Source organism: Stigmatopora nigra, chromosome 6, assembly GCF_051989575.1.
Source record: "Stigmatopora nigra isolate UIUO_SnigA chromosome 6, RoL_Snig_1.1, whole genome shotgun sequence".
NCBI classification, from domain to species: domain Eukaryota; kingdom Metazoa; phylum Chordata; class Actinopteri; order Syngnathiformes; family Syngnathidae; genus Stigmatopora; species Stigmatopora nigra.
This window is the reverse complement of record NC_135513.1, coordinates 7343215-7359616: the sequence shown is the minus strand read 5'-3', so window position 1 is coordinate 7359616 and position 16402 is coordinate 7343215. Positions and strand designations below refer to the sequence as shown.

Here is a 16402-nt window from a genome sequence, read left to right as displayed (position 1 = left end):
TCACTTCTTTGGCATTTCTAGGCTGTTTGTCGCGCACTGCTCTTTGAAGGTCTATTTAAAGATTTATGATTTTGATGAGGTCAGGAAATTGTGAAGGCCGTGACAAACCCTTCAGTTTACACCTCTTGATGTAATCCGCAGAGGATTTTGAAGCCATATTCTATTTAATTTCAGTTTTTCACACATTTCCACAAAGTATCATACATAAATTGCTGAGACGGGGTTCCCAACTCCGGTCCTTGAGGCCACCTATCCAGACTGATTCCTATATCTCCGTTCTCCAACACACTTTGAATCAAATAATCAGGGTCATTCTCAGTCTTCTGCAGAGCTTGCTATAGGTTGATCATTTGAATCAGGTGTTGTAGAGGAGCGAAGTCTGGGAAAAAAATGACTGGATAGGTGCCCTCAAGGACTGGAGTTGGGAACATATCAGTTTAGCAATGGGTCTATTTTTCCAAAAAGAATACAAGTATATACAATGAAGTGGTGTTCTTATTTGACACCAGTTGTGAGCATCTTGGTTTGCCTTTAAAATAAGTAACCAAAGCTATATTGCTCTTTCCAACCTCTGTCACAAGATGGAGCTCCATCCTAAATGATATTAAAACAAATGTACTCCCTTTCTATTGAGCATGTATATGGAATTACTGCAGGTTGAACCCTGAACATTTGAAACAGCACCACTGATTCATCTAGTCTATAAACCACTTATGATCATCCTCACTGTCACATTTTTGTGAATGCCATAACCTGGGGCCTGCTGATTAGAGCCTATCAGGTGCTTGGGCACACAAAGGGCTTCAAATGGCTTTTCCAGGAGAAAAAGGGACCAGTTAAATAATGCCCCTTTTGTATATATTGCTCATTTGATTAGTTAGATTAGCCGTGGACCAAAATTTAAATCTGAATACCCGTCTGGGAACAACTAAAATACTACAAGGATATGTTCTGGTGTAACAGCAGATGCATAATTGATGTAGAATTCTAGTTGGTCTTTTTTTTCCAGGCAAACATAACACAATTAGATAACAAAGGGGGATTTGTGTTGGTGAGAAATAAATACAGGTATGATTAGCTATGCATTCACCTGCCTCTAATAATTAAAATTCATACTGTTACTTTGGTGGTTGAGTACAAAATGCAGGCTCAGTGAGCGAGAATAGTTTGTTATTGCTTTTCTTGCACAAACCACTTTAGTATGCTATTTGACACATATTATTGATCAGACTAGTCCTAGCTCAAGGCCAGAATTGGAATCAGTCAATGGATTTGACAAAGAAAAACCTCTCCATGGTATTCTCAAAAAGGTATTTTGATTCATTGCATTCAAAGTAAGTGTGGCGGTATAATGTAGATTTTATGGCATCTCCGTAAAGTTAAGTGAACTGCTGGGCATTTGCAGATAGTTTACAGAATGTTTTCTCTTGCGAGGTTATTACAGCATCTAAACTCAATTTAGTTTTTATGATCTGTCAGGGAGAATAAAATTCAAAGAACTACATTGAATGAATGAAGAAAACTACCACACTACCTAAACCAAATTTTATCCGCTGCCAAAATAATGATAAATAATATTAAAACAATATTAATTTGGGTCTTCTTTTGTGTATAAACACACTAAGCTTTCTGCACAAATAAATAATTTGCATTCCTAGTTAATGCATTTTATACAGCAATATTTTTTCCTGGTTAGCAGCTAATTACAAATGATGCATGCTGATTATTGTTTGGTATGACACTATAAATCAGATAATTGACCTACTGGCTTCCAGATGAGGACATAGATGTTCTTTTCCTTTCTGTCAAAGTCTTGCATTTGCTTTCCACGCTCAGTTCACGGCAATTTCTGAAAAGCAGAAAACCATTACCTAGCAACACCATTTCAGCATCAGTTATGTTTCTTTTTCCAATTTTCACAAGCTTACATCCATCATTTCCTATCCAATCAGCCTCAACATGCCCTTACAGTCCCTCCCTTACCCGGTACAATACATAGACAGTGCATTAGAGTATAGCGCCATCTTTCCTTCAGTTGTAGCTGCAGCAGCAGCAGCAGATCAATCAGTCTGCATTACCAGATAACCCACATCCCTCTTTATCTGCCCTCTTCCACCTCCATGGAAAGAGGGTCTTATGAAGACAAATGATAAAGCGCGGCTTGTCGCACCAGGCTTTTCATCTGCTTCCCTCTCAGCATGGTGGGAAATTCCTGCTCAATGTCTCCATGTGTTGCTGCTGACAGCTTCATAGCATCATTACTGAAAGAGCGCAGTTGGCCAAGGCGACTGATAGAATTAGGAAGGCTACTGTGAAGCATGACGCTCATCAAATTTTACTCAGTGAGAAAATTAATTACTAGAAATCCAAAGGGGCTCCTCTCCGGCAATCAACATTATTGAATGCTGTTTTTCACGACCTTCCAGTTTACATGAAGTGTCAATCCAGATTTAATTGAAAGCATCTTGTTTTTTTCTGTATTGCGGAACATGGAGTGGGCAGCCAAAACCTGTATTTTAAAATTTGTTTCATTATTAAGTTTGGCTGTCTGACGTAAATCCTGAATTTAGTAACCGTTGTCCACATTATTTAGTATTAAGACCAAAATCGGACTCAGAAATACATTTTTAAAAAGTCGAATTTGAAGGAGAGAGAAGTTTCTTATGGTTTGGTATGAAAAAACAAATTTTTACAGAGCCAGTATCACGAGAAACAAGCTAACCATTTTGGCAGTGTGGCAATATCTTATTAAAGCACAGAGGTAACTCAAGGGTGCAATGTAAAACAAACTTGAAAATTAAAAATAAAAAGCTAGTAGAAAAGAGGGAAATCTTAACAAAAACGATTTTAGGCAAAAGATGCATTTCCAAATGGATAATTTTTCTTCATAGGATTTGTTAAGAAGCTTTTGCATTTTGGGAAATATAAATAATAATAATAACAGAAAAAAATATAATAATAACAATAATAATGATAATAAACCAAGCAGATGATTTTCATGACTAATTCATCCAGCATTGATGTTCGGCACTCAAACTGGCTTGAAAATCGGCAACCCAAGTGGATACACTGTCAATCCTGCAGGACTATATCATTTGTCTCTTTTCCATGGATGTGGAAATGCACCCTTTAAATAAAAATTCATAGGGCAACCTCAGCATTTTGTCAATAAAAATAATAAGAATGCCCCCCCCCCCAATGACAGTGAGCCTCCCTTAGAAATATGGAGACATTTGCATTACAATGAAACCACTGACCTGTTTTAAAACACTGACGATGTACTTCAGTAAATATTCCTTTTTTTACAAAACTAAACCGAATGCGTTGATTCATTTTAAATATGATGACATACTGCGTTTTTCAAGAAGTAAAATACCGCAAGTGAGCCTCGCTGGCGTTTTCTCTTGCTGTTGCTTCTTGCAATAGTGTGTAGTGAAGTCAATTTATTTGTTTGAATAAGTCTCCCGCTATAAAAATGTTGTTTGCTTAGAGATAGTAAACGATGAAGCTTCTCCGAAAACAAAGCATGTTGTTTATGTATGAGCGTGTGTTGGCGTGTGCTTAGGGCATGAATGTGTATGCATGAATGTTTCAGGAGTGAGTGGGTCCGCTTGCTTTCTCTGGCCTCTGGGCCAGCCGGCTGCATTATTCAAATAGAGATAAGAGCATTCACGCTCTGGATTTCTGTGATACTGCTTAACCTCCAGTGCGGTTACAAACACATATACACACACACACACACTCTATACAGTAGCCATCTGATAATGTGCCGCATAACCTTCACCAGCAAAAGTCAGCTCGCAAAGGCTCGAACAACCCACACAGGCTCCTTTAAGAGAGACTGATGAGGTCAGCTTTCCGATAGAGGAACCATCAACTGCAGTGCCTTCCCATGCACAAACTTCTTTTCAAAGCTATAGGTAAGTAGCGATTCAGCATGTTCAGAACTCTGGAATCTATTCGACTGTGTGCCCTGATAAGTCTTATGGGAGGTACTTCAGGTGTATGGGGTACCTGAACCCCTGATATGTGGGGTCCGGTCCCTTTAAGACCGGCATCAGCGTCTGGTCTGACTCTTCCTTAAAAATAAGGTGAGAAGCACAGTCATCTGATAGGTGCTCAGACTAGAGCCACTTTCCCTCTGCATAGAGAGAAGCCAGATGAGTTGGCTCGGACATCTAACTAGGATGGCTCCTGTAAGCCTCCACGGTGAGGACTTATGGGCACATTCCACTGCAAGGAAGCGATGGGGCATGCCCAGAAATGTTCCCTATGGCTCCTGGCTGTCCTGAAATGCCTTGGGATACTCTCGGAACAGCTGGATAAATTGGCTGGAAAGAAGGATGCCGGAGCTTCCCCACTGAAGCTGGACCTCAGGAAAGTGGAAGAGTGAGTGAGTGCTCACTTAGGGGAAATATATATGTATATATATGTATTTTTGGGGGGGTGACATCGTTAGGCACTAATCCAAGATGACAAAAAGTTGGATTCTGCATGGAGTGTAATTACAAATCCATACTAAGGTCGAGTAGTGTTTGCAGTGGCCAAGTATCTCTCGAGGTGCTGGAAGAGCCAAATCTCATTAACAGGAAACCACACACATACACACATACATATATAAGCGACAGGACCAAATTCCAAATGGCAAAGCTCATAAGCATCTTAGGAGCAAAATAAAGCCGGTGATTAACCTCCATCTATTGCTACTGATACACAGATAAGAGACTTAAGTCTACATCTTGCAATGAAATTGTGCAAATCAGCCAAGGAGCAATTTAATTTGGAATAAAGCTATAAGCTGTGACCTCTGCACAACTTGCAACCCTGAAAAAAAAGAAAAAAAAACGGAGTGACCTATTTGTAAAGGAAACCTTCTCATTGGATCTCATTCGGGTGAATTTATAGTTTGACCTTGTCAAAGTGTGCAAGTTCAATGCAACGGAAGGTTCAATTCCAGTTTCGGACCATTCTGTGTTGAGTTTGCTTGTGTGGGGTTTCTCCGGGTTCTCCCACATGTCAAAAACATGCAGGGTAAGCTGGTAGAACACTCTAAATTACCCCAAGGTATGAGTGTGACCTTGAATAGTTGTATGTCTCTAAGAGCCCTGCGATTGGCTGGCGAAAAATTCAGGTTGTCCCCTACCTGGTGGCCGTATCTAGCAGGGGTAGGCTCCAGCACCCCCGCCACCCTTGTGAGGATAAGTAATAAGGAAAATGCAAGAAATAACTAAGTACCAGAACACCTACAGTAAGTACTCTGGAACCTGAAATGGGATTATACGAGTTAAGATAATGATCAAATCCAAAATAAATTGATCATTTTTCACATATTCAAAATTTCATTCTGAAGCTGAATAACTTGAACCTTTTGTTAGGTGTTTATAGTAAAATTTCACTGGTACCCAAGCAAAAGGTTGAGAGGGTGCTGGTACTGGAGACAGCCTTAAGTGGAAATTTTATCTGAGAAATTGTGTGAGAAATTGTTGCTAAGCAGCTGTTGGCAAGAAGTCTTCATCCAACCTGATTCTGCAGCACTAACCTTGATCCCACTCATTTCCCAATATGTGACAGCAGAGATTCCTGATTCCTCCTCTTAAACTTGTGTATAACACCTTCTTCCTCCTCTGGATTAAGCACCTCATCAAATGAAAAGTTATCTATGTGACAGAAATTCTACAAGGTGTCATCTTTATCCTTAGGTGAAAAGTCCAAAACTTGGGTTGATAAAACGTAAGCCCTCTCCAAACAAGTAATTGAATTCCTATGAAAAAATAGTGTAACCAATTCGTCTTTCAATAGCACTTTCCGTGTTTGCCACCTCAAAAGACAAACTGGTTATAAAGGTTTACAATTATAATCCTTAGAAATCCATAATGTATTTTATAATAACCGATATCCATAAATGTGGTCGATGCAAATTAACATGCAGTTCTTTTAAAGCTGTCTTTTCAATGTTCTTGTCAGGTCTACTTAAAAAAATGCTCTGATGAACAACTTGTAATTTGCAAACACTGAAGTCAAAGTTTCTGGGGTGATAGTTTATTCCTAAAAAATTTAAAATCCACCCCATCCATTCCACAAAACGCACTGTCCCAAAAGATTAGGCATAAGCGACACGAAATATTCACGAATGAAAGGATTGACATCATGTGAGCGTTATCTGGTTTGCATGGAACAGTCTTCCACTCTCCAGGTTTGTCCCACCCTCCTTTTAAGAGACAATCAAAATTCATCCTGGCTTTCCAGTCTTTATGACGTAATTTAAAACAGATGGACTTTTAAAAAATGATATCAGATTCACCCTTCATGTGTCCTTTGTCACTGGCGCGCCCCTCTGCAACCCACGGCAACTTGACAGCCTGACCTAAGGTGCTCTATGTTCCACCCTCATCATCTCTTTCGTCTTTCTCTTCAAGGACAAGCACTGCCGTCATTACTAAAAATCAAAGCCCCCCTCCCAATTAAACTGTCCCCTTGTCCTTTCCCCCCCTGTGTGCACGAGCACACTTAACACTGTCAGTGTGAGACATATAATCAGCCTTAGTTACACTTTGTCAGCTTCTGATAAAGAGCCAGGGATCGCGTAAAAACAATTATTACCCATGGATAATTATATTTATCGGCTTAATTATTGATGAATCTTACTGCAGAGTTACTTTTCAGAAATGTTGGAATTAAACAAGCCTGGGACTTTTACACCAACAGAAAAAGCAATTAGTAGTGTGCTGTGACTGGCTCCATTATTGCTGATAGATTTCACAAACAGTCACAGAAAGACCTCGATTATGTCTTCTCCACATACCCCGCCTGCTTTTGTGCCCTCTATTCTCTGGCTGCAATAGCCCTAGCTCCTGTTAATCAAGGAATACAGCAGCCTTAACTACGCACACGTACTGCGAAGGGACCGGGGAAAGGGGAAGTAATGATGCTGGCTAAAACGCTCGATCACGTCACTGTGAAGACGACCTTGGCTGGAAAGGACAGGTCAGGCCATTGAAGGCAGAACATGAGAGAAAGAGAGAAAGAGAGAGAGAAAGTGACGGGGTGTAAGATGATGTGTTTTTGCTACATCCAAGAGATTCAAAGAGCAGGAAACTAAAAAAAAGGAGAATACTCTAGACTAATTAGGAACCTATTTTAGAGTAACTAACTACACATACTTGAAGTCCAAGGGAAGACATAGGATGAAGCAGAAAGGCTTAATAATAAAAATAGAGGTCACAATGTTTTGGGGAGAATATTTGAAAGGCAACTTTAAAAATGGAAAATGTAGTGAAGACGTCTAAGGTTTAAATTTTCAAAGGAAATTATGACTTTTCCTACATGTTCGAAAACCAAGTGAGTTATAGGTTATGTGGAGACTGAATCGCTCAACATACATTTTATTGAGTATTAACAAAAATGTATATATATTTTTACCTAAGTCTACAATTTCTTTTGTGTCTTGTGTCTGTCTTACTACTTCAACCAAGAAATTTCTCAAATACGGAATGAAATAAAGTTCAAAACTGTACTAAAACAATCATTTATGCAACGTTGCTGCTTGGTTTCTCACAAGAGTGAGGAAGGCAGAGGAGAAAGTCTGACAGTATATGAAATTAAAACCAATATTTTTAATGTTGCACTTTTAACGATAATGGCCATAAAAAAACAACCATGCTTTTGTTTTCCTGAAAATGTTAACTAAACCCTAACCCAACTAACATTGCTGTATTTTACTGCAGTTTAACCCAAAAACAACCCAAATCATTGGCCATACATCATTCATTATTTAGTCAATGCAGTCTTGAGTAAATTATCAAAACGACAAGAGACTTCTTAGCGGCTTCTCCACTTCCTTATATGTTTTCAATTACTATGGAAATCCCTCATTCTGGCGGGAACAAATAGATGCTTTTATCGGCATTGTTCCGATTTCCTACGCAACGTGCGCATGAACCAATTTTGAACAAAATGATTGAATTTCATGGGAAAAACAACTAAAAACACTGGCTGCCACATTATTAAAACTAAACAGATGGGACAGAGTGCACAAAGAGTATTTTTTGTGCTTTTTGTTTTATTTTACAAAGAAAAGGACTATGCTTTGTAGCTTAGCCAAGACCCAAATACCGAAATCAGTAAAGAACCCTCCCACGTGATATGGGGCCTTTAAGATGGCAGTGAATGAGATTCCAATTTCTTAACAATAGTAAAATGATACTCATAATAGGTCTTTTTGAAAAGAAAAAAAATAATTTGTTAAACTTTAGAGATTAGACTGGAATGTGCACTCTATAAAATGAAGTAGACCGACTCTAAACATCGTGCTTTACTCAAGATTGTCCCAATGATAACATTAAGAGAGTGGCGTGAATAGAGCGCAACAAAACTGACCCAAGAAAAACAAGATTAGGTCTCCTACCTCCTTCACTGACATCACAGAACATTAAAATGGGTGTTTTTTGGTTACACATGCATTCACATCAATGGCCAGTTTCCCCCAAATAGTTTTGAAAGTTTTATTTTAATGCTGCAGTGTTAAGTAGTGATCTTTGAACTATTATGCCGAATTAGCTCTTTTTTTTTCTTCCTGTCTACTACTGACGCAACTTTGCAGCAATGCCATGAGATTTAAACTTTTATCCAGTCCGGAATATTTTCCCCAGCAAAGAATCATATATTTCTCCCTCTCTTCTAATACAATAAAGCGCAAAGAGCGTTACAGTACAGCGAGATACTCAAAGAAATACACAACTGACTTTGAGTTTAATGGCTTGGTATTTATTGTGGTTTTTAAAAAGTGTGGTCCAAAGGCTGTGGACATGTTTTATATTTTTAAGACTGCCCTAACGTGAATGTAAATAAAATAAATAAATAAAAAGCACCCTCAATCTCCAGTCTTGTGAAATGAAGGTTATCCAAATATCATCTAATAGTGTCTTCAGGTCTGCCGGAAAATAAATGGTGCTCACCTTTACTATTAATTGCACAGCAAACAGGTCAGAAACCCTCATTTCCTGTTTTACGATATAGTTCTTTTAATGCTTACATACTGTCGAAGCATGGATAAATCCAGTTAGCAGAACGATTCAGGAATGGGTCATAGTTGCCCTCACTGCATCAAATGCACTATGCAATAAAAGAATATCTTAAGAAATAGCCAACATCATGTTTTAAACTTTATAGTTTTAATGTTGGGACCTTGCGATCACAGAAGATCGGAAGTAAGTGAAAAGGATAACACTTTTAAAATGTATTTATTACTAGGATTATAACTCATTGGCTGCCATTGACGACGATAGACGTTAATTCTTTTTTACTGAAGAGTTGGCAGTAATCGTTCGATCTATTGCTGGTAATGGCAGTGAAATATGATCAATGCCTGGCATTCTACTTCAAATATATTAAATGTCGATCACTTATTAATAGTGACGAAATTGAGAATGTTTGCAAACACAGCATGAATGAAAGTAGAGATGACATTTGTTCAGATTTTCATTGCCTGCATGGACTCTGGGGGTCTATAAAAGACCTTGGGAGTAGGGTAGCTTTCTTTTAATCTTGACGATAATTGAGTAATATTTCGCTTTCAGTGGGGACACTGGGAGTTTGTAATCATGTAAGCTGATTCAAATATTCAAAGCTAACTTTGATTGTGTTTAGACAATTCTTCATTCATTAAAATTCCGTTAGCTCCAGAGTTCTGTTATGATTCGCAGAGGCGGAAGTAAGTTTGGACCCCGAAGCTGAAGACTCAAACCAAGGCGGCGTGCTACAATATTTATTGAACCCAAAAAACATACGCGAAGGAGAAGAGGAAGTAAAAAAGAGGATTTGTGGGTAAAGGTCAAAATGGATCTTAAAAAAACCTGAGGGTAAATGAGTGCGGGGCAGAAAGAAAGGGTAGAAGTACAAAACCAAGCAATCCCCAGGGTAGAGGATCAAAACAAGAAGAGACACATGTAAACAAAAAAAAAAAAGAGAGATAGACATAACACACATCAAGCGAGGACTAGCCAGTAGCAAAAGCACAAGTATACTAAATGTTCAATAGCGTCCAACAAGGTAATATCTCGCCACCCTTTTCTAGGGTCGCCCGACATGATATACTCTGGTCCCTCATGGTTTCCCTTCCCTTGTCTGATTAGGTCTGTGTATTTTGTAATCAACCTCTGTCTGCCTATGCAAACTATGTGTGTTTGTGTGTCTTTGTTGGAGAATCTGCTATATACATATACACACATTATATATGTATACGTATACACATACACACAATATGTACATTTACATACATACGCATCAACATACACACAATATACACACTCTGGCTACTTGCTTTTCAGGAGCTGATTTTTATGATGTTTCCTTTTTAACTTTTGGGACTATTTCTCGAATGGTCTTTATGGTTTGGAGCCTCGCTGTCGGCACGTTGCAAATTTGCAATGCAGTCATGTTTGCAACTCAGTAGGGGATCATCTTCTTCCTAACACGACCGTGGAGCGCAATAGTGAGTGTCTGCCAGTGTGTGTGTGTGTGTGTGTGTGTGTGTGTGTGTGAAGTGAAAAGTGTCCAGCGAGCGTGGAGGTGCTGACTCAATCAGGAGGACTGTCTGGCTGTGGGTCTCACATCAGAATCAGTCGCCGTGGCGATTTGTCACCATGGGGACAGCTTTTCTACTCAGGCTTTCAGTAATAAAATGAATATCTACTTCCACCCTGCTCCTTCTTTTCGTGCTCCCTCTTCCTCTAGGTTTCTATTATAAAACACATTTCTACTCCCTCACAAATACACTTGGAGCTTGATGTGGGAGAAGGCTGCTCCATTTCTGTTACACGGGACACAGTTTGGTTGCCAAAGCTACTAATAAAGGCAGGAAGCAACACTTTCTAAGATCCTCGACTTGGTCCCGCATTGCTCCACGAAGTTGTTTTCTCCAAGAACTTTTGCCTAATGAAGTGGCCAGTTCCCTTATTTTCGCTTAATTACTCCACCTGTCTCTAAATCTGTGTGTGGGATGCCAGTGCGAAGTTCAATTTGCACTCATTAGCTTCACTTTCTAAGTTAATCAAGTTCACAACATGAATTCAGGCCTTCATTTTCAAACCCCAGTAGCTGGCCCTTGATAAAAAAAACGAAGAATTACAAGCAGGAACCGAATGTGCTATTTAACAGTTTATCAACTCCCCATCAACCAATCCACACAAAGCATGTCTAACGTGTCTAAAGGCCTCCTTTCAAAACAGATGCCTTCTTTCAGCACACAACCTATATTTGATGAAATACTTGAGATGGTGTTATCATACATTGTGGGTCTTTCTGAAGGACATGCTGGGATTTTGAACATGCAGAGAAACACCTCCTGAACAAAGTGGTACTCGAGCTGTGGGAGGTGACCTTGAGGCAGGCTCCAATGGTAAGAGGCTAATTTGTTTTGTTTTGTCTGATTCTCCAGGGCTGCTCGCTTTGAATGTTGTTGTGTCTGTCTGCAAATATCTTCAGATGACCACTTGACACATAACCACACACATATGCTCAGAAACAGCACTTTTGCCAGAACAATTGCAAGCTATCCACGTTCATTACCACTTTGCTTCGCTGCCAAGAGCAGTGGCTCCAAAAATGCCTTTCCATCATGACTCAGTGACGTCTCGGACAAAAAAAACAACATTAGACCGAGACAAAGGGGCTGCTGGCTCTGAAATAAGATATCTCAATACACGGGCTGAGACCACAACAGTGTTTTCACATTGTGGTGCTTTGACATTTGCAAAGGTTGTCGAGGGAGTACTGTCATTTAATGATTGACCGAGAGCAGAGCGTTTGCGCTTGCTCACTGGAAACTGGCGCTGAGAGTAATCACTCGTTAGTCATGTAGATCACTGTCAGCCTTCCCAGTTAAAATGGATTCAATGTCAGTGGCAGCCAATGACTCAAGATTGAAGACATGCTCCAGTGCGCAGCGGATACACCACACAAGTCTGACATGTTTAACCGTTTAGACTTTAGATCAAGATGACAGTGTTTTTTCTTGTCTGGAATAGACAGTTTGGTATACTGACACACACACACACACACACTCACACACACATGTTCACAGTCTGTGGTTCACAGTCTGTGGTTCCCAGGCGAACCCGTTGGCAGTGGAAATGTTTTGCCTGGCTAATTAAAGTCAGATTTCCATAGGTGGCATGGGGGAGTGACAAACACTGTGTTCTGGTGGTTGTGTGTCATCAGTATGCAAAACTCAAACAATGCCAATCAGATGGAAGTTATTTTGCATCTGGATAAGATGTTCATGAACTGCTCTAATTAACATCGTTGTCAGTGTTGTTGTACATATATTACTCGTAAGTATGTATGTATTTTATTCCCGAGAATACTTTCTCCTATGTTATCCTCAACTACATTTTTTTACAGTAAATATTTGTAGTATGAACTCAACCAGCTTTTGTTTATGTTTTTCAAATCAAAATAAAATCCAACACATAAATAAATGCAGTCAAAGAGACAGGAAGGCTAAACTAATCCACAAAAAATAGAATGCCAGGCTGTTGTTTTACAACATGTTAAGCGATTGCATCACACTGACAATTCTATCATATGAAAAGATTGATAATATTACATGTATCAATATTTGTGACGATTTGGTATCCATACCTCATCATCAAATACAGTATTGCCTTGAGATATGAGTCACTGAGTAAAAAATATTATTATACAGATATCTCCGATCAATACTAGTATTCTATATAAAAATGGAAGTTTTACATTTGTTGGTTAGACACAATGAAAATATCAACATTATGAGCGATCAATTTCTCACAGGTTATGGGACCCTAGCAATAAACTTTTGTATGCTACCAATAAAATAATAAAATATAACTACTATAATAGAGCTGTATTTTAGAACAGTGTGAATAAGATCACTGAGTTCTACCCATATTGTGAAATACTTTTAGAATCAAATCCTATTAAATCTGTGTGGGAAAAGCTTTGTAGAGTTTTCAAATGAAATAAGCAGCATGAAAACTGTGCTATATTTTAAGAGCCATTAAACTCTCTTTCACAATTCATCAGCGTGCCATATAAAGGCGACAGGGAAAGAAATCGCAAGAATGTCTTATGTCTATATTTGCATCCTCCTACACTGTTTGTAAAGGCAGTATTGCAAGACTGCCAAATTTTATATACGCTACCAACTTTTGCAGCACCACTAAGGGAGAAACTATGGTTTAAAAAGGTTTATCTGCTATCTGGGATAGTTTGCTACTATCAGTCCAAATAATTAGACATCTAGGGCCATCAATGGCAGGCAAAATGTTTACTGTGTGCACTATAAAGGGTTTAAAAACTGTTAAAAGAAAGAAAAACAAAACAAAAAACTGATTACAGCAGACTGCTTGCTCCATTTTTGCTTGAATTGCCATCATGCGTTCTGCTCGGATACAATCTCATTGGAGACACCAGACAGAAAACAAGGGACGCGTGTTAAATGTTAGACTTGAGGCTAGTCATTTTCCCCAAAAATATTTGACCAAGAGATTAAATGTTGCATGTTTTTTAAATAAAAAACAAAAAGGAAGAAACGTATTCAGAGGGAAGATTCTTAGAAACAGTGATGTGAAGTTCAGGGATGGTAAGGCACTTAAATTCCAGTCAGATTAACAAATTTACGAGCCAAACAAAATGGACTAGTTATTATCTTCAGTCTTGTAGCAGAAAAAAACTTATAAACACACAAATATACTGTATTGCCTGACAATGAAAAATAAGGAATGCACATTAAAAGATGTCTGCAAACATTTAAAAGGAGGGGGGCTGGCATATAGCTTCCCAGAATTTGAAAAGTTTCAAGATGATCAATAGACAACTGCAACGTTATTATATTAATAAAACAAGAGAACAACTAGAGTTGCGATTTGACAGGCCTTCAATCAACAAAATGGTCAGCATGCCAATTTTAATCAGCATAAAAATATAACAGAAGATAATATATTTTTTTCACTTGTTCCCACCTAAGTTCAAATATTGAACAAGTGAATTTTTTGGAAGGTCGAAGAATGTTGAAACTTCACTAGGTTGTTGCAACGTGTAACCTTGCCTGAATGCACTCTCTTCCCATGTCAATGTGTCGTGGTTATAGAGACTGATGAACCACACACTGAAGCCATTAAGAGGCCTCCCTGAGGGATCTTTATCAGTTTCTGCAGGCATTACAAAGGTAGCGACAGGACGCACATGACAGCTTTAACATGAGAAGAAGAGTTGGAAGCAGTGAGATAAATTCAGAAGGCATTGGAGTGTGAGGAAAGACAACCCCTAATATGGGAGATTGATCACTGATTGGCTTTTTTTTCTTTTTAAATCAGATGGTGTCTTTTATTTACATAGAGAGTGATTTATTCTGGCTTTTCCTGGGGCTCAGGAGGAGCCAGCCAATTAGCCATGAATTATTAACAAGTACCTCTCTACATCTTTCACTTTCCACCACTGCCATCTTCTAATCTTTGCTTACTTCTTCTGACCAGAAACCTAAGCTCAATATTTACTTTCAGTTGATAGCTTCCTCTTGTTTTGTCAGCAACCCTCCACACATAAACACACACAATGTGTTACAAGTGTCAATTCAAACACAGACGTCAACGTTGTGTTGAAAAGCATAATGTCAAGACGTGTTGACTACATCTTTCTGTGATGACACTGACATTTGTGCTATTGGGTAATGTTCCCCACTACGCTTCAGTTTTCTTACAATGTACCGGTGTCACGTTTCCACCGCGTTTTTCTTATTTCCTATATGCCGGGATATTGCTATATATCCTATATATCGGGTGCAAGACAAGAGGCAGATGTCGAAGGACATTGTGCACGGTGAGATGAGAAGTGGAAATCGGCATAAGAATTAAGAAGACACATTCTGATGCATCACAACTGCATGAGCGAGTTTGGCAGACAAATTGGCACAGAGAGTGGATGAAGCACTAAAACAGTAAAAGAGTGTCAAGAAGATGTGAAGTGGAAAGTGGTGTGAAAATTGATGACAAACCTGCACTGTTATATCCTCAAGTCATAACTTTTCGACTGTTATTGATAGTGGTGGACATCCAATCCATTTTGACTGTGAGGGTCTGGCAGCAAATGAACGCTGAAAAACACGAGCATTCACAGCTGGCCCTGTCATTGCAAGACAACAGGCTAAATACTACAAAAAAGAAGGCAAATGATCGCTTCTAGCCTTCCCAGTTAAAATAGATTGGCTGTCATACACTGTTGATAGGAGTGAAACATGAGCATTCTCCTCTGGTCCTCTCAACAAATTTAATTGGACATTTAGCAGTGTTGGCGGCCCTGCGGACGAGTGGTTTGCGCTCTGGCCTCACAGTTGTAGTGTCGAGTGTTCGATCCCAGATTGGTCCTCACTGCGTGGTGTTTGCATGCTCCCCTTGGGCTTGCATGGGTTTTCTCTGGGTACTCCAGTTCACTCCCACGTCCCCAAAACAAGACCATGAATTATCCCTAGGTATGATTGGTTGTCATAGCCAATTCAGGGTGTCCCCTGCTTGGTGCCTGTAGTTAACTAGGATAGGCTTTAGCACCCTCCGCAGCTCTTATGAGGGTAAGCGCTTCAGAAAATGAATGAATCTAACACAGTTGAATCCATTTTCAGGAGAATGTCATCCAATTTCCAGAGCAAAGGCTTTGGTCGGACTAATTTGTCTTAATCACTTGTAAATTAAATCATGTAGTCATGTTCCGAGAAAGACAGTGCTCATCTTCAAGAAAGTAGTTATTTATAGATGTTATTGACATTAAATGTGTCTTTCACTAATGTAATTCTTCAGCATGTCAGCCCTTAACAAACGTGTTTCCTGTGTTGTGTATTTAATGTTGTTATCGGCACCCCACTTGTCTCACTGCATACATCAATCTGTTCCTGAGCTGAATAATTGTTGTTTAAACAGCATAAACATTGCACACCGGCGTGCTTTTCGTTTGCAATCACCCTGAAGCTGACACACCAGACAAGAGTGATAACAAGCCAATTAGGCTGCAGCACCAATAAACTTGTCAACACAGAAGCTGGGTGGTAACATTTTGCATGCCATCCTCTCAAATTGACCATTTTGGGGCAAAAATAAATAAAAAAGCATAGTTTATGTTGTCCCTCTAATATTTTTACAATGGTTTACCCACAGTTTCAGTGAGTTGGGCTGTAACATTATTGGGAATATGCAGGACAACGTTTTGAGCAATTTTAAAAATTCAACAGAAGAGATGAGAACAAAAGAAAACCCACCTTGTCATTTGTCAGCTTCTTGCTTTGAAGTCACGTTGATGAAGATCGCTGCTTAATACTCTCAAATTAAAATCCGATGGTCGTTATAAAAGCATTTCTTTGCTCTCCCTGTCAAATAAAAAC

The 16402-nt window shown here is 39.1% G+C and overlaps 1 protein-coding gene across 3 annotated transcripts in view; it reads right to left on the bottom strand.

Annotated features, from left to right (window-relative positions):
• LOC144198272 (alpha-1,6-mannosylglycoprotein 6-beta-N-acetylglucosaminyltransferase B-like) overlaps nt 1–16402 on the bottom strand; it is an 84979-nt gene that overhangs the window by 1765 nt on the left and 66812 nt on the right. For all 3 annotated transcript variants that reach the window (XM_077719196.1, XM_077719194.1, XM_077719195.1), the window contains 2 exons: nt 16280–16387; nt 1766–1849 (listed from right to left, as the gene is read on the bottom strand). The gene's annotated coding sequence lies outside the window, so the exon portion shown is untranslated. The remainder of the gene's footprint in view (nt 1–1765; nt 1850–16279; nt 16388–16402) is intronic.